General features: G+C 41.1%; 1 long non-coding RNA gene across 3 annotated transcripts in view; it reads left to right on the top strand.

Annotated features, from left to right (window-relative positions):
• Positions 1-19059, top strand: part of LOC116156875 (uncharacterized) — a 482375-nt gene that overhangs the window by 428692 nt on the left and 34624 nt on the right. The gene's annotated exons all lie outside the window — the stretch shown is intronic.

Here is a 19059-nt window from a genome sequence, read left to right as displayed (position 1 = left end):
CAGAATAGTGAGAAAGAAATGTCTGTTGTTTAAGCCATGATTTTATGGCATTTGTTATAGCGGCCTGAGCAGACTAAGATGGTGGCTATTATAAACCAGATGAGAAAACTGACAGGGAGAGATCACCCAGCAAGTAAAAGTCAGAGCTAAGGCTAGAACTTGGGCTGCTTGACCTCCAAACCTCAGGTGCAACACGCTGGGCTCCATCACCTTTGGCCCAGTAGTGTAATCTGAAAGGCAATTCTGCTCTGTCACTGGATTGTCTGGGAAAAGCCGAACCATCTCTATGTATAGTCATTTTCTCCTTACACAATGTGGAAAATTTAAACCCTTTCAGCAGACAGCCTGCCTGCACACTCTCAGGAGACATAAAGATCCTGGCAAGCTATGTGCTCCAAAATCACCCTTCTCCAATTACACTCCCCCAGGTTCCTCAGTTAGCAGGCCCCGGCATCTCCTCTCCACTGAGCCAGTTCTGGGGTTGAGGCCTAATGCATCACAGGTGGGTCCTGGATCCAAACTCATTCCAGATGGCCTCACAGTCTAAGCTTCCCAGCAACCCATTATATTTTGGCTATCCTGGGATCATTAATGATGCTGAAGGACCATGAGTCCTGAGGACGGCAGAGACTGCTCTGAAATCAGGACCCTTGAGAGACCTTGTCTAGTGGAGTCCCCACCATAACATAACACTTTCACAGGGAGCAAGCATGTGCTGACCTTGGTACTCAAAGGTCACTGTGAGGGGCCAATGAATTTGACATTGTGAATGGTCTGTCTGCTTGGGTCACAGAACAAGCATAAAGGAATCATCTGTGTTCTACAGAAAATAGCTCCACTGCCTCTGGGCTCTAGAGAGAGAAAGGATATATCCTTGAACCCTGGTAATTGCTGTACCAGTTATTCCTGGGGTGGGGAGGGGGCAATGGGGGAAGAGGACACGCTGGGGCAATTGTTTAGGGGCACAGGGTGAACCTCATAGTTTTTAACTCTTTCATGGCCAGATCTCTTTAAGAAGAGTGTAACATTCTGCTAATTGCATCTTTATATTACTAAATAGCCTTATTCTACAAAAGAATTTCAATTCCCTTTCTAGCTGGAAACTTTCCAAAGCAGATACTGGAAGTTGAGCAAATTGCATGCTATTCAAGGGGCACGTATTTATGTATTTATTTACTTACTTACTTACTTAATTTTTATTTTTAAAATATTTTATTAAAGTATAGTTGATTTACATGTACAACAGAGTGATTCAGGTATACATATGCATACATATATATTTTTTTTTCTTTTCAGTTTCTTTTCTATTATATGTTATTTCAAGAAATTAAACATAGTTCCCTGTACTATGCAGTAGGTCCTTGTTCATCTATTTTATATATAGTAATATGTGTCTGTTAATCCCCAACCCCTGATTTATCCCTCCCTGCCCTTTCCCCTGGTAACATAGTTTGTTTCTATGTCTGTAAGTTTGTTTTTGGTTTGTAGATAGAATTTGTATCATTTTTTTTAGAGTCCACATATAAGTGACATCATATGATATTTGTCTTTCTTCATTGTCTTTCTTCTGACTTAACTTCATTCAGACGATAACCTCTAGGTCTATCCATGTTGCTGCAAGTGGCATTATTTCATTCTTTTTTATGGCTAAGTAATATTCCTGTGTGTGTGTGTGTGTGTGTGTGTGTGTGTGTGTGTGTGTGTGTGTGTGTGTGTATTTACATTGCTTCTATGTCTTGGCTATTGTAAATAGTGCTTCTATGAACATTGTGGTGCATGTACCTCCTTGAATTATAGTTTTCTTCAGATACATGCCCAAGAGTGGGATTGCTAGATCATATGGTAAGTCCATTTTTAGTTTTTCAATTTATATGTTTTTGCAAAATGAAAGGCATATTTGGAATTATCCACATTTTGGGGTCTTAAGAGCTCAGCCAAAAAATCTTGAGAGTCAAGAGCATGGTATTCAAAGCCAGTCATTCTTGGACTTAAATCTCAACCTCATCACTTACTAGCTGGTTGATTTTGTTGGATAAATCTTTCACTTTTCTGACAGCTATTATCTATGAAATTGGGATAATCCCAACATAAAAGGGTGGTTGTTGGTTTTGTTTACTTCCTTGCTCATGTGTTTTTTTCACCCTCATTCATGCATTCATTTATTCTGAGTGCCTGCACTGTGCCAGGCACCGTGCTAAATGATCCAAGAAACCTAGTTTAGAAAGTGATGTTTAACTCAACAAATACTTGTTGAACACTCATGAAGTGCCATTTGCTGTGCTAGGCAATGGGTGGAGTGTGCTGTACGCACAATGTCCTCATGGGGGTTAGGGCTTGGCATGTATTAAACCAAGTACACTGCAGCATGACTTTGCTGCAACTGTGTTCCTGTGTGCAAGGATTTGATTGGACACAGCCCATATTGCTTGACTGGCTCACAAAGACCCTCTAAGGAGAGGACAGTCAACCTGGGTTCTGAGGAGGTGTTGGAAGGAAAGAGCTAGGCTGGTGGAAGTTTATGCAGTGGTCATTCTAGGAAAAGAAATCTGAAGCATCTAGGAATGCATGAGTCCATTCCAAAAACAACTTCCTAAAGTTCTCAAAAACATATCTATATTATTATTTTTACTTTGATACCATTCACATGCTCATTACCAGGAATAGCAATTTTTAATACTCGTTTTATTTCTGAAAAATTATAACAACAAAATAATAAGCATTGTTAGTGAAGTTGAAGTTGCTTGTAACCCCTGTGGTAGTTGCTTATCTCAGCCCATTTTCCCTTCTGCCTTAGGAGCAAAACACTGACTTCGTTCTAGCGAAAAGACCACATTTGTTGGCCTCCCTTTGGCTGAGGGAGAAGGTTGGCAATGAAATAGTTATTTTGTTTTTAGGTTGAAAGTTTGACATGGGTTAAGAAACAGGTTTTGGGGGGATTTGTGCGGCAGGGAAGTTAAAAGGTTATAACTATATACTATTGGACATAGACCTAAATAAATATAACGTGATTCTATCATGAGCCTGGGGCTGCAGGCAGAGTGTATGAGTGTATCAACTCTTTACATGTATTAAATTTTCACCTCCAAGCAAGCTGCTTTCTGTTTCCACCACTCACTCCCCAGGGCCGCACAGTTCATTAGTTACAGGACTAAGATTCAAACTTCAGTTCATTGCAAATTGGAACTTTCAAGAGTAGGAATGGGAGGACTTGAGACAATATATTGAAAGCACCCAACATTAGTCAGAGACTAGAGTTGGTGTTGAACTGATTACAAGTTTCCTTTCTTCCCCTCTCCCCTCGTTACGTCTAGTATACTGGACTCCAGCAAGATCAAAACGCACTTGTTGACAATCAGTTCGGGTTGTTTTTAGAACGTGTGTGTGGTGTGGACTCACGCGTGCCTGGGTGAGGGGAGGTGGTGGTTTAGAGGACACTGTGCAGGCATCTGAAAGATGCAGTGCGGCCCCTTGTGTTTATTTGGACTGCAACAGAGCACGTGTCAGCATCTCATCACCTGGCCTGGAGACTGGACCCCTTGACTGGGACCTGGTTTCAATACCTATCAAGAAATTCAGTTTGGCTCGTGAGCCAAGCATATCTTTTTTTTTTTTTTTTCCAACTCGTCTTTGCAGTTTCTATAGCATACCTCCCGGATGTCTGGGCTGCTGTACTATGTAAAAATCATGATCAAACAGAGGCTGAGGGTCAGCTACTTAGGCAAGACTCAAATAAGCCACATATGTGTATGGTTCCCCTACGTGCATGCACATGCACTATATAAAATTGTTCCCAATGGCAGCTAAAGGAAAAGTAACTAGTAGCCAAAGAAACTGATGGTCAGGGTTGTGAGAATGAGTCATTTGGCAGCTGCTGGTTCAGACCCGGCCTGACCACACTTCTGTGTGTCCACATCTCTACATCCTGCCACCGCCTGCTCTCTAGTCTCATGCAAGCACTCCGAGCTGTGTTTTTCACCTTCCTGCTTTTACTCCTGCTGTCCCCTCCTCTAGGGATGCCATCTGCTTAAATTCTATGCCTTTCAAGACTTGGTTGAGGCTAGAAGATCTGTCATAAAGATCTCCTACTTTTGCTAAATCACGGACTCCTGGGTAGAAGACATGCGTTTTAGTAATTGTAATCCCCACCCCCAAATGTATATTTAAGGATTTTATTTTAATGTAATGAAATTCTGGTGTTAGCAGGATTTTGGAAGAATGTTCATGATAAAATATTTTAAAACAAATGAAACTGAATATTTAATAGCTATCAAATATATTTAGAAGTATAGTAAAAAAAATCAAGTTAAATTATAAAAATATGAATGTTAAACATACACCATTTCAATAAATTGGATAAGAACAACGAATACTACACATAAGAAAATGTATTCATAAAAATTGAAAATGAGATCAGAATTATAAAAAGTACAGTCTTAAAAACAGCATCAAGTTTATATTAGTTGGAAAGGCAGTGCTTATGGAGGAGCTGGTTGCCCTTAGTTTTGACTCCTCTTGTAGATTCTGCTGCAGAGAAAACTATACCAAAGCCAAGGGATGGAGGGTTTGAAGATGAAGGACTAAGCTTATAACTATGAAGAACCAAAAATGCTTCCTTTGAAAAATAAGTCGCAATACTCAAAAAAAAAATTGTTCAGCTAAGTTCTCAGTTTTTCAGTGTCACCGCTGTTATTTTTGTATTCCACGTGTTTGGAAATCTTTCACCTAGAGTAAGAATCACAGCTGCGCTAGAAGCATGTCCTTACTAATTGTCATTTTCTTCTTCGTCACAATCACTTGCAGATTAAGGAGCCAGAGTTCATGCTCTAAATGGGCATACTTTTGTTTGATTTGAAATTTAAATGTCGTATGTAACCATCAGGGTATATCCAAGATAGAAATGATTGGGATTTCAGAGTTTGTAAAACTCTGCAATAATGTTATCACACATGTACAAATCAATGTTTATTTATATAAAAACAGCTTGGTGTTACAGATTTCCAAAAACCAGTGTTACAAGCTCTAGTATCTTAGGAATCTCTGCATAGGACTTGGTGGATTTACTTCTTTGAATATTTGCTGCACATCTCTCAGGGCTCAGGTCTGGGCCCCATCTGGACGTTCAGTGGAACCAGAGCCCACCCCTTCCCTCATGCCCCTGCTAGTTTGGTGGGGGAGCAGGCACCGACTCAACACAAATGTGCATCACTAACTGTGACAACAGCCTGAAGGAGAGGAGCAGGGCCACAAAAGGGTGTGGCAGGAAACCTAATGTCAGTCACGGAATTGGTGGCAGCCATATAGACAGAAAGCTGAAAGAGGAGTGGGAATTAGCAGATGGAAATTTGGGAGGTGAGGAGGGAATAAAAATGTTCTGTGCAGAAGAAATACCATGCACTGAGGTCTTGAGGCAGAAAGAACGGAAGATTACTTAGCTCATTTGGGGAAATGAAATAAGGTATGCATTTTTTTTCCCCTATGCAAAGATGTGCTAGGAGAGTAGTGTGAAAGGAGGACAGGAGGTGGGGGTAGACTTGAGGGGCAGTGCCCTCCTAGTAGGGCTGCAGCTAGTCTGTGTAGCCTCTGTGCAAGTTAGAAAAGGCTCTCCTCTCTGGGCGGCTGCAAGCCTGCCCCACAGCGCTTGGTAGACAGAGCACAGGATGGCGTTTCACCCCAGCACCCCACTGGCCTTTGTGCAGTGTACAATGATAGGTAATGGAATGAAGTGATATGACTCAATTTGTTCCAAAAACTGAAACTTAACTAGTTTCCTATTTCTGCATAACAAATTACCCCAACACTTAGTGGTATAAAACAAGAGTAACTACCATCTCACAACTTTTGAGAGTCAGGAATTTCAAAGTGGCTCGGCTAGGCAGTTTGGGCTCAGAGTTTCTCAGGAAGTTTAGCTGGATGTCAGCAGAGGCTGCCGGATCCACTTCCACCTGGTGACTCACTCGGAGAGTGGGCAGCCATTCTTTGCATGAGACAGAGGGTTAATAAGGATGTTGAACTTCTTGTGCTAAATCCAGAAGAGTATCAGGCAACTGGGATGACTGGTCACCCTACTCTCTCGACTCATGGTTGGCAAATTGGTGCTAGCTGTCAGAAGGAGACCTTGGTTCCTTTACATGTGAGTGTCCATCATTCTGCTTGAGTAAACTTACAGCATGGCAAGTGCTTTGTGCCAGAGTGTAAGTGATTAAAGAGACCAAGGTAGATGCTGCAATGCCCTTATCACCTAGTATGGAAGTCAAACATTGTCCCTTCCATCATAGGATATTGGTGACACAAAGCAGCCCTGATTTAATGTGGATGGAAACTATACAGGAGCATCAATATCAGGACACAAGGATCATTGGGGCCATTTTGGAGAATGCTTGCCATAACTTGTTTGGAAGAGGATAAGACTGGAGTAAGACTACTTGAGAAACATTAGTGGTTTGAACTACAGTGCTGTCAGAAGTGATGAAGAAAAGTAAACATGTGGTATAATAGCTGGACATGTAATCAGTGCCTAATGATACATATTCATCCTTTTATATTCTTAGGTTCAAGTGTGGAATAAGCTACCCAATTCAGTTCACTTGTAGACACATATTAGGGACTGGGAGCTTTAATGCATTAGCTCTCATCGAGCTTCCCATTTTGCAGATTGTTTAGCAGTTATGTAATTTGCCAAAATCAACAGCTAAGGAGGGTTGAAACTCGAGCTAACTCTGGAATTTAGGACAGACAAGTTCATGCCTATGTATTTTCCTAAACAGGTAAATATCCCATGCATTTTTTGAAGATATAAGCTTTTATTATTTACCTAACAAGCAAAAAATGAGGCTATTTTTATTTCTAAAGTGGTATAATTTTCAGATGTTAAGAGCATTTTAGCTAAACCTGTTCAATAATTTAGTACCACAAACTTACGTAATACCCATACACTTACCATATAAGGTATATGGTTTAGTACATCAAACTTATACCTATTTTACAGGTGAGGAAGCTGAGAATCCAAGAGGCTATATGATATGCCTATGATCTGGAGAGATATTTGTAGTTATTGACAAAGTCTCAGGGCAGTGCTCTTTCCATTGTGCTGTAAAAGCCTTCCTCAGAATAATGATGCTTCCTAGGTCAGAGGGACAAAGGGCAGGAGTGAACAGGGGACCACTCATCCTCTCTCATATGTAAGATAAGTTAAAACCATACTCTTTAGAACCAGGTCGACCTCAATTCAAACTCCTGTTCTGCCAGTTACAAGCCCTGTGTCCTTGGAAAAACTATTTCAGCTCTTGGAGCCTTAGTTTCTTCTTTAGTAAAATAGGGATCATTACAATTACCTCCAAGTTGTGCAAGGTTTAGATGAGTTAAGATATGTTTAGAAAAACAAACACAGATGCAGTGTCCACACTGGGTTCCCTTTGGGGCAGATTTGCCTAATTTCAGTGTTTCAGTCACTCACAGGAGACCAGAGAAAAACAACTTTTCTCTTGGTCTCTAAACCAAAGCTCTGATTAAAATACCTCAGAGGTTTTGGAAATATACACGTTTTCTCTAGATTACACCAACAGGACATATTAGGGAAGAGCTCTCAGGCTTGAAGATACCCACACATGGCCCTTGGTCTGGAGCCTGGCAGTATCATAGGGGTCTTCACATGTTTTTGGACAACATTTTCCTAGTATATTTCTTTCAAATTTTGAATGTTATGATGTTTTCTTCCGTGTAGGTTTTTAAAACAAAGAAACTTAGAATGGATAACTTTATACATTATAAAACTATGAAATCTAATATATGCTATTAGTATAAAAGTTACTTTTATAGCATTTTCCAATTTACAAGGCCATTTCACATGTGTTCTCCTGTTTCATCTTGAAATACCATGGGAAATAGGAAGACCATGAGTTGGCTCCATCTAACAGATTGATGGACCTGGGCCTGGAGGGAAATAAATAGGTCTGGAAGGTGGTTCAGAGGTAGGTGAGAAGGCAGGGGTGAGGCCTGGGGGACAACAGAGGACAGATGTCACAGGCAGGCTTTTAGAAGATGATTTTGGAAAAGTTGGAGATAATGAAGGAAGATTGAGGCATAGCTGCTGGTTGTGTGTGTGTGTGTATGTGTGTGTGTGTGTGTGTGTGTGTATGTTGGGTTGTAAAAAAGTATGTAGATGAGTCAACTGGAGAACATTTTATTTATGATGATTTTTTGTGTGCTGTCAATGGGATCCTTATTTGGCATTGTTCAGGAGCCTGTAGTGAAGATTTAAATCACCTTTTAAATTATTTTTGGATGTTACTGGTCGGGACCACAGATTGTCTCAACTTTGTACAAGCTATATAAATATAAAACCCTTGGCTTCTCAGGGAGAATCTGGGAGTGGGGTGTTCCCTCCTGACTGTATTGCACTGCGCCAGGGGTTTATGGTGAGCGTGTATGTTAGCCTTTCCTGTCTGTTTCAGTGAGGGTGTTTTCTTACTTGCCTGATGCGTACGAATCACTCAGCTAGATTTTGGATTTCTCTGAGGGAGGTGCTCCATATGTAGTAGTTAATTTGGTACATCTATGGGAGGAAGGAAGTTCAGAAGCCCCGTATGTCACCATCTTGATCCCTCCCCTTCAAATGCCCAATTTTCAACAACAACAAAAAAAATCACAAAGCATACAATGAAATAAGAAACATGGACAATTCAAATGAACATAGTAAGTCTCCGGAAAGTGACCATAAAGAAATAGAGGCTTCAGAATATCTTGACAAAGACTGTAAAATAACTGTCTTGAACGTGCTCAGAGAGCTAAAGCAACACATGGACAGACAACTAAAAGAAATAAGGAAAACAATATATGAACAAAACAAGAATATCTGCAGAGAGGTGGAGATTAAAACAATAAATTCTGGAGCTGAAAAACATAGTAACTGAATTAAAAAATTCACTAGAGGTATTTGATGGCAGAATCAAAACAGCGAAGAGAATCAGCAAACTTGAAGACTGGTCTCTTGAAATTATCAAGTCTCCTGAGCAAACAGAATAGTAAGTTGAAAAAAGTGAACAGAGCCTATGGGACTTATGGGAAACCATCAAACAGGCCAAAATAAATAGCATTATGGGAGTCCCAGAAGACGAAGGAAAGAGAGAAAGGGGCAGAGAATGTATTTGAAGAAATAATGGGCAAAACTTCCCAAATTTGAGGGATGACATGGATATATAAATATAAGAAGCTTAACCAGTAGAAAGTTAGATAAATCCGGAGACCCACACCCACGTGGTACATTATAATCCAGCTGTAGAAAGATAAAGATTGATTCACAAAAGCAGCAAAAGAAGTGATTTGTCACATAGAAATTATCTTCAATAAGATTATCGGATAATATTTCCGCAGAAACTCTGTAAGCTGAAGGAGGTGGGACGCTTTATATATAAAGTATTGGTAGAAAAAAAAACTTAACTGAGAAGTCTTTATCTGGCAGTACTGTCCTTCAAAAATGAGAGAGAAATCAAGTCATTTCTAGATTAAGAAGATGAAGGAGTTTGTTATCACTAGACTCATTCTAAAAGAACTGCTAGAAAAATCCTTCAAATTGAAATGAAAAGAGATTGGCAATATCTCAAATATGAAAATATAAATTTCTTCAATAAAGGCAAATTACATGAACAAATATAAAAATGTATCTTATTGCAATTTTGTCTTGTAATTCCATTTTTGATTCTCATAAAATTTAAAAGACAAAACTATAAAAATTATTATTAATCATATGTTAATAGGTACATAATATATAATGATGTATGTGTGACATCAATAATGGAGGGGTGGGTGGAACTGTAAAAGGGTAGAGTTTTTCTAAGTGATTAAAGTTGATTTCAGTTTAAAACATTTCTGTAACTTTAGGAAATCACATGTAATCCCATGGTAACCATAATGAAAATATCTATAGAATATACAGAAAAGGAAATGAGAAGAGAATCAAAACACCTCACTACAGAAAATCAACTGAACACAACAAAGGAAGGCATTGAGGGAAGGAATGAAGAACAAGAAAGCTGTAAAACGTACAGAAAACAGATATCAAAATGGCAACAGTAAGTCTTTCTCTATCAATAATTACTGAAAATGTAAATGCATTAAACTCTCCAAAAGACTTAGGTTGGCAGAATAGGTTAAAAATAAGATTTGAGCATATGCTGTCTATAAGAAACTCACTTTAGGACACATATAGCTTGAATGTGAAAAGATGGAAAAAGATATTTTATGCAAATAGTAAACAAAAGAGACTAAGTTTTGCTATACTTACATCAAACAAAGTAGACTGTAAGTCAAAAACTGTTAAAAAGAGACTAAAAAAGACATACATAATGATAAAAGGGTAAATTTACCAAGAAGATACAACAATTACTTACATATATACACAAGACATTATAGAGATAAACAAAATAGAGAATAGGAAAAACAGTAAATAAAAATCAATGAAACCAAAAGTTGGTTTGAAAAGATTAACAAAATTGACAAACTTTCAGCGAGACTAATGAAGAAAAAATGAAAGAAGACTCAAATAACTAAAATAAGATATTACAGAGGAGATACTAATACTGATTTTACAGAAATAAAAAGGATTATAAGAGTACTAAGAATCATTGTACAACAAATTGATAACCTAGACAAAATGGACAGTTTCCTTGAAACATACAACCAACCAAGATTAAATCATGAAGAAAAAGGAAGTCTGAACGGACCTGTAGGTAGTAAGAAGATTGAGTTAATAATCAAAACCTTCTCAAAGAAAAACCTAGAACCAGACGGCTCTACTGGTGAATTTTACCAAACATTTGAACAATTAAAGCCAATCCTCCTCAGATTCCAAGAAATTAAAGGGGAGAGATCATCTCCCAGCTCATTGTGAGGCCGGCATTAGCCTAACGCCAAAACCAGAGAAAGACAGTACAAGAAAACTACAGACCAGTATTCCCGATGAACACTGTGCAAAACTCCTCAGCAAAGACTAGCCAACAGAATTTAATAGCACATTAAAAGGATGACAAACCATGGCAAAGAGGGATTTATTCCTGGACTTCAAAGGTAGTTCAACACATGAAAATCAATAAAATACACACACCAACAGAAAGAAAAAATTCACACTGCATGATCATCTCAATTGGTACAGAAAAAGAACTTCATGGCATTCACACACTTTCATGATAAAAACAGTAAACAGACTAGGAGCGGAAGGCAACTACTTTAAGGTAATAAAGGCCAAATATGAAAACGCCACAGCTAATATCATAATGGTGAAGGACTAAAAGCTTTCCCTTTAAGAACAGAAATAAGACAAGGATGCCACTTGTGTGTAATGTAGTACTGGAAGCCCTAGCCAGAGAAATTAGTCAAGGAAAAGAAAAGACGTCCAGATTGGAAACAGAGAAGTAAAATTATATTGATTCTCAGGTGACATGATCTTATCTACAGAAAACTAAATATTCCATGAAAAACTGAGTGCTAATGAGTGCACTCAGCGAAGTTGCAGAATACAAAAATCAATACATAAAAATCAGTTTTATTTCTGTACACTAACAATGAACACTCAAATAAGGAAGTTCGGAAAACAATGCCATTTACAAAAGCACCAAAAGAATAAAATATTTAGGAATGAACTTAACCAAGGAGGTGAAAGACTTGCAAACCAAAAACTACAGAACATTGTTGACAAGTAACTGACAATGTCTACTTTGTAGATTATGGTGAAGCTTTTATAATACGTGCAAAAGAACATAGCAGATGGCCGAGTACAGGCAGGTATGGAGTAGAAGCTAGCTAATGGTGGAAAGAAGGATGAAGGAAATTATCTAAGGCATAGTCACCCTCAAGAATCAGAGGAATTATTTCACTTCCTCCCGAAGACTTTCCCAGAATCTCTCCCTGACTTCGATGCAAGAGAAATAAAATCAAAGCTAGCTCTGTAGTTGTTTGGACATAGTCTTATCAAATGCTGCTCTTACTAACACAGTACTGATTTTATTCTTTCGTGAATAGTGTGTCTCAGTTTCTGCAAATATTTCCATGCCCCAGATCTCATTTGAACTTGTTATCTGCCCTCTCTGCTCGATCCCAATAGCTACTGTACTAATGCAGGGCCTCCTCTCCCTCAGTTTGACTGTGGTAGTGGCTTCCTTGCCTGTCTCCATGCCTCTGGTACAGCTCAGCTGGTTTCACAACTCCTCCACAGCCTCCAGGAAGAATTGTGACCTCCTGGTATGGGAATCCAAAGTCTGCTACAAAAATCCACATCTGCTGAAACCCAGTATCCATTATCACTGCTGAAGAATGTGACTTTTGCCTCCTTTCTGCCTTCCGGAGCTCCCGTGAATGCATCTTATTGATGCACAACTCTGGAGGTAAGTGAGTTTGGGAGATGTGGTTCCCAGGCTTCCAGCCCCGGCGATGAAGGAGAAGGCAAAGCAGCAGGTAGAAGAGAAAGCTGAACCACAAACCACAGCCCCACATCATCCAGAATATCCCTTACTGATGTTTGGACCCCAGCATCCTCTTCAGCCTCGCCTACCTGACCTGTGTCCCAGTCTCACTGAATATCTGGCTCTTTCCTGAGATGCAGCCCAGCTCATGCTCTTCTCTCTCCTGAGAAGACCCTTTCCCCCCAGCTCGTGTTCACTGCTCCTTTGGGCCATAGTCAGCACCTTCTTGTGAAGCCACCCTGCCCGCCCTGTCGGGCTGGTGCACTGCACCATGCTTTCCCATCATCATACACTCATGTCACGTTTTATACCCGTCCGTTGACTTGTTTATCCTCCCCCAGAGGCTAGAGTTTCTAGAAGTTAAGGATTATATTTCAGTGTGTGTCTGTAGCTGAGCGCCTTTTCTGTCATGTTCACTTACCCCCAGGAAAGATGACAGACATTCAGCATGTATTTCCTGGGCACTTACCATGAGGGTGGCACCGTGATGGTCTTCCTCAAAGAGCAAGTGAACAAGATAAAAGCCACTGTACTGTTAGGTTCTCATCTATTAAAAAACATGGTCGTGATCATTTCTGCCTTGTATTCTCAACCCTTTCCCAATTAAGGAGTAGAAGATCTGTCTCCAGAGCCAGGTTTCTATCCTACCTGCTGCAGCATAATCTTTCCCACCCTCCTTATGCCACCAAGAATGGGTTGGTTATCAGAGACCTCAAACTTCCATCTGCTTAAAATGCATCCATGCTCCCCAGCCCTGAGCAAGGCCGGTGAAGCACTGGACACAGCTCCCCTAGGGTTGGCCAAGCCTGCAGGCCATTATGCCTCCCTGAGCCTCAGGGCCTCGGGGTTTCTGGACTGTTAAGGGTTATCAGGGACGCAGGACAAATGAAGTCTGCAGTCCATCAAACCTGCAGACAGATGTGGTTGGCAGCGAGTAGGGCCAGGGCTTAGAAACTACTGGAATCTCATTATGGAGACACATGATCCTTGCTCGCTTTGCTTAGGAGAAGGCCAGACCTTTTTTTTTTCTCTTCTCTTCTATTCTTCAAACCAGTCTGCAGCCCTGGGATTGCTCATTAGGAGAGAAATGTGAAAGTAAATAAAATCTAATCTTTTTAGATACAGAATTGTGTGTTTACACTTGATGTTTAAAACCGTAAGGTTTTGGTCTCAGCGCCCTTGGCTGGGAGCAGGAGACATCTATTCAGGTCCTCTCTGCAGAGCCTGTTCCAGCTCATTTCCCTGCTCTCTGTAAAAACACAGATTCTTTCCTCTTTTCTCTTGTCACAGATCCCTTTGGAAATCTGACAAAATCTATTCCTCAGAAAGTGAATGCAGTCATGCCTTAGCCCCACTGTACTTTCTTTTAGTTTTTGTCTCTCATCATTAGTCCTTTACGATGAAATCAGTGGCATTTTCTCCTTTTCTCTAGATGCAAACTCCAATAGCTCCATGGCTTTTCTGTTCAGTCTTAATATTCTTCCTATTGTCAGTTTAGGGCAAAATACAGGCATTTTCTCCTTTTCTCTAGATGCAAACTCCAATAGCTCCATGGCTTTTCTGTTCAGTCTTAATATTCTTCCTATTGTCAGTTTAGGGCAAAATACAGGTTTAATTCAGCAGGCAGAATATCCAAAACAAAAGATTAACCCAAACTCCCAACTAGAGAGTGAATGTTTCCCCTTCTTGAGTTCTGGGCCAGCTCGGGTGGTAGCTCCCGATCTGAGGGTGCTTAGGGAGAAGATGAGCCATCCTTAGAGAGGATGGCGAAATTCTTGCTGGAAGCGGCCCCACCCTCCAGTTGTGGTAGATGTTTCGAGTGAACTCCTTTTCTCCTAGGCTCGCCTGTGGGGCTTTGTGGCTGCCTGCTGGGTACCACCTGAGACTGCAATTCCTGTGATGGGGTCAGGCACGTTTTCTTCAGCTGGCTGCCGCTGAGCCTCTCCCTCAGCTCTGTATTTCACATTCTTGCTCTTGAGTTCTCTAGACCTCTAGCTGCAGCGTTCTGGGGCAGGTTTCACAACACCTCCAGGCAGCTGCTTCTCTCCCACTCCTGGCCCCGGAAACTGTCCTGTACATCTAGTCCCAGCGAAGTCTGAGGTGCAGGCTGATCTTGGTGCCCCTCTCTCCTGTTGCCACGGGCAGTTTTAACTTTCTCAGGTGTGAGTCCTGCGTCATTCTTGTGTCTCCCAAACTCAGGGAAGGCTTATAAACTCTTCCAAGGGTTCCATAGAAGCCTCCTTGATTTTAGGCTGGAAGTAAACAAACGAGCATCCTTATCACCACTGCTCTCTTATTGGATGGAGGTACATTCTCCCAGACAGTAATAGCTCTCTTCACAAGCCTTTCATTTTCCTTGCATCCTTAGTCCTTCTTATGTCCCTGATCTACCCGAGGATCTTAGAATCTTGGAACAAGTTCTCAGAATTTCTTTTGTTATCTGTTATTTGAGAATATGGAATTACAGAGGGCTTGAGAGAGACTGTTGTATTGATAATGCAATGAAAATGGGAGCAGGAGAATCCCAGCATCGTAAACATTATCTACAAACCTTTTTATAGATTTCAAGGATTCAAGCCAATAAATGGAAGCTAAGGCAAGACTGCTTGGGTTAGATTTATTGATCCAGTTTTTATTAAGTTTCAGTTACAGCTTGGACATCAACTAAAGTAAAATGGATGCAGGGATAAATATGCATTGCTCCCTACCTTTTAAAATATGTAAACCAGTTCTTAGAGTGCTCTGTGATAAATGCTGTAATGGAGCGGAAGGGTGTCCGGGGAAGGTTTCTAGTTCTATTAAAGGGACACAGGAAATGTCTCAAAAGAAATAACACTTAAAAGGAGACCCAAGTGAGAGTAGGACCCAAGTAGGTAAAAGGACAAAGTTGGGGTAGAGGTAGCTGAGGGCATCCTAGGAAGAAGGAGCAGATGCAAAGGAACAGTACAACGTCAGTACACAGTACAGAAAGCAGGGCTCATGGAGCCAATTAATGGAAGAGGAGGAGGAAAGTTAGGGGCTTTGACTGCCTTGCTCCGGAGAGTCTTCAGCATTCTTCCAATTCTCCGTTTTGCTTATGTGGGGAAACCCCAGAGCAGTGACATAGACAGGAAATTGTTTTGGAGCATCTTGAGTAGTTTAGGCATGAGATTATGAGGGCCTGGATGGAAATACTGACGGGGCTAAGAGGTAGGTAGAACTGGTAAAACTTGAACGTAGCTGGGAATAAGGGAGATGGAAAATCCAACGTGACTGTAAGGTCTTGGGCTTAGGAAATACACTAGTGATTTTCAGAGAACGCACACAGGAAAAAGGAGCCAATTAAGGGAGGGATGGTAAACACTAGGGATAAAGGCTCACCCATCTTGGAGCATGATGAATTTGAGGTGGAGATGTCAAGAGGGCTGGCATGTGTGGCTGAGGAAGAACATCCATGGATTGGCAGGGCTCTAGCCTTTACTTTCAGCTAATTTCCCCACCAGCCTGGCTCAGTATCACAGAGGGAAGTGGAATTGAAATGTATTTTAAGGCCAGAGTGAGACATTTGTGAATCCGGGGTAAGACAGGCCTTTATTCCTCCATTTTGCCTTCATTGCCAGAAGACAAGGGGCTAAAATTTACAACCAACTCAAAGAATAATTCAAAGGCCAATTCTTCCTGATGGTAGGTCAAAGCCATTGCTTAATTAATGACAGTCAAAAGTCCTGGGTTCAATCCCAGATTGGATCAGGCCACTCCACTTACTGGTCAGTAGCGCACAGGGCTGGAAGACCAGACCTGGGTCTGAGTCACAGGGTGTGGTGACCACAGCCGACAGGCCACTTACAGGGAACACTAGGACCTCTAGTGTCCCAGGCAATGACTCATGCCCATGTGCCAAGCACTTAATTGCAGACGTTCACGTCGTGTAGATGGGAAGCTAGGAGCATTGGCTAGGGGAACCCCATCAAGCTTAAAGCCATGAAAGACAAAAACAGGAATTGAATCAAGAGGTTAGGAGCAGGGAATGGCTTTCTTGATCATCCACCCAGGCAGGTCTCATTATCCACCCCACCAATTTTGTCCCAGTTCCTTGTTTGTTTCCCTCGTGGCACTTATCATAAAGGTGGTTGTTTCCACATCCGCTTACTTGTGACTTCTCCAGTAAACTTGAGGGCAGCAACTCTCTGTCTTTTCTACTGCTAGACCTCCAATGCCTAGATCAGCGACCAGCACATAGTAGACACTCATGTGTTGAGCCAGTTGAGTGGAGTACAGGGCGGGCTGAAGCAGACAGGTCTGGAGTGAGACCATAAACAGAGGGAAGGAGACCACCACCTCTTCTTACCGGGGGCTCACCATGTGCGAGGTGGGCCGGCATGTCAGCGTGAGGACTAGGGCAGACCAGTTTCACTCTATGGTTGCTCTGCCAGTCAAGACCCTTCTAATAATGGTCTTTATGTATTAGAACCAGAGACTTTCATTTGGTTTCTGTCTGCCGTCTCTACTTCTGCCCAAATACAGTGCTTGCATCATCTCTAAAATACTGTTGCCTCAGTTGTCTATCTTGTTTGCACAACTACTTCCAAGGGTAGGGCCCCCGCCCCAGGAGTGAGCCGCTTGCCCTACAGATAGCTCTGACTACCACGCTGTGTTGTACATGGGGGGAATCTCTGATGCTTGCATCTGTTTGCCCTTCGCAGCACAGTAATTTACTGAAGAAGCCCTGTCCATGCTTGTTTTTATGTACACAGAAACAAGGAAAAGACAAACATCTGTAGCTGAGTCTTTAAACAAAGTTTCAAGAGATATTCTTCAATTCCTCGTCGCTTCCTGGAGCGGTAGGAAATGATCAAATGCTTGGCTTTTTTCCCATCTTTGAAAGAGGCTGTGATGCAGTCACTCCATAATGAAAATCAAGTAGTTCACTAACTTCAAGGCATAGAGGATAAGCCAGGGATTGGGTCCAGGAATGAGATGAATGATCTTCATATATTATCTGGGAGCCGAAGGTAGTAACGAAGGAGTGAACCAAAGGCCAGTTGCCGAGGGTTGGTGGCTGCAGGTCACGACCTACTCAGGAGGCATTAGGTCATAGGTGAAGGATGGAATTCAAGGCACTTAGTGAGGCCTTGGTGGATAATTGCCACCTTGGCATTCAGTGACCTTAAGAGTTGTAACATAGACAGATGTCAACTTAGGAATATTAACTGTGGGACACTTCAGAATAGTGGTTAATGAAAGACTTGGGTGTCTGACAAACTACTCCCTCAGGCTCTAGGATCACACATTCAACCACTGACTATTTCCCCTTTGTTGTCTCCAGTACGACTTGGCCAAAGCCATGGTCACAGACACAGGCTGAGGGAAGGATGCTGGTGCATCAGTGGTAGGTCTGAGCTATGTGCTTATTACTTTGCTTGGCCTCCCCCTTCTGCCCGTTTGATTTTTAATGTACCAGTTCCGTCTTTTGTTGGAGTGTCGCTGGGCCCATTTGATCGTCTGACCCGGTGAGCCTGATAGGATTCAGCTCATGCAGGCAGCTGTGGGCACAAGGTCCCATGGCATTAGCATTCCATCTCTATCAGAGCCCAGTAGCACAGCAGGAATTGTTTTTAAAAATAACGCCGAAGAGGCCAAATTTCAGAATGAGTTTACTTTCTAGAAATTGCTAATTGAAAACAACTCTGATCAGCAGAAGATCAACAGTGACTATGATGCCATATTCACCTTTTTTGAAAGGGGATGTTGAAATACTTTAACTGATGATACAATAAAAAGAGCAAAAATAACCAACATTTATTCTTCTACTTTCTCAAAGAGAACAATTTTCAAAATATTTATGATGGCAGAAATAAGATTAGGTAAAAGGACAATAAAACTAGAAACTGTAAACTAAATTAATTTTTCCAGCCTCAGAAGAGCATATCTTAATGTAATTAAAAAATAAAACTTGTGGATTTGATGTGGAAATACTTTTAGTAATCATAGAGAAATAGAAAACAGGATGCACAAGTTGAAAATATATCTCAACTTACAAGAAAGGAGACAAATAATTTTAGAAACTATAGTCCAATGAACTTACTGTCAATCCTGAAGAAATTCTAGAAGGGATTACCAAACAGCCTATTGAGATATAAAGAAGAAAGCAGTAACTAGGAGGAACTATTATGTTTAAAACCTCACTTTATAAATTCATTTTAAAATAAAAATTCTGCGTTGGTAAAATAAATAAATAAAATATGTGTAATTAGCCATTGGAGGTGACATGGCCTTCCTTGCTGAAAAATCCTAGAGACCTGTATTGTGATTATGCCCTGGGATTGGCACAAACTCCACATGCATCTTTCTCCAGTTTTGACACTGCTGACATCTTAGGATCCACCAGATCATATGGCCCAAGTAGTACAGCTGCTTGTAATACACACAAATCAAGCCCTTTAAAAATACGCGGAGCTTCACTGGGGGAGCTTGTTTGGAATTGGGAAGGTTAGCAGAGGTGACTTGAATACATGTGGGAAACAAAGACGAGGAAGGAAATCCTGTTCTTGTCTGAGTTCTATAAAGAAAATCACCGGGCTAAGTGCTGACCCAGCTTTATCTCCCAGAAAATCCAAGCATAATGGGG

This window comes from Camelus dromedarius, chromosome 14 (genome assembly GCF_036321535.1).
Source record: "Camelus dromedarius isolate mCamDro1 chromosome 14, mCamDro1.pat, whole genome shotgun sequence".
NCBI lineage: Eukaryota > Metazoa > Chordata > Mammalia > Artiodactyla > Camelidae > Camelus > Camelus dromedarius.
This window is presented reverse-complemented; position numbering and strand designations above follow the sequence as displayed.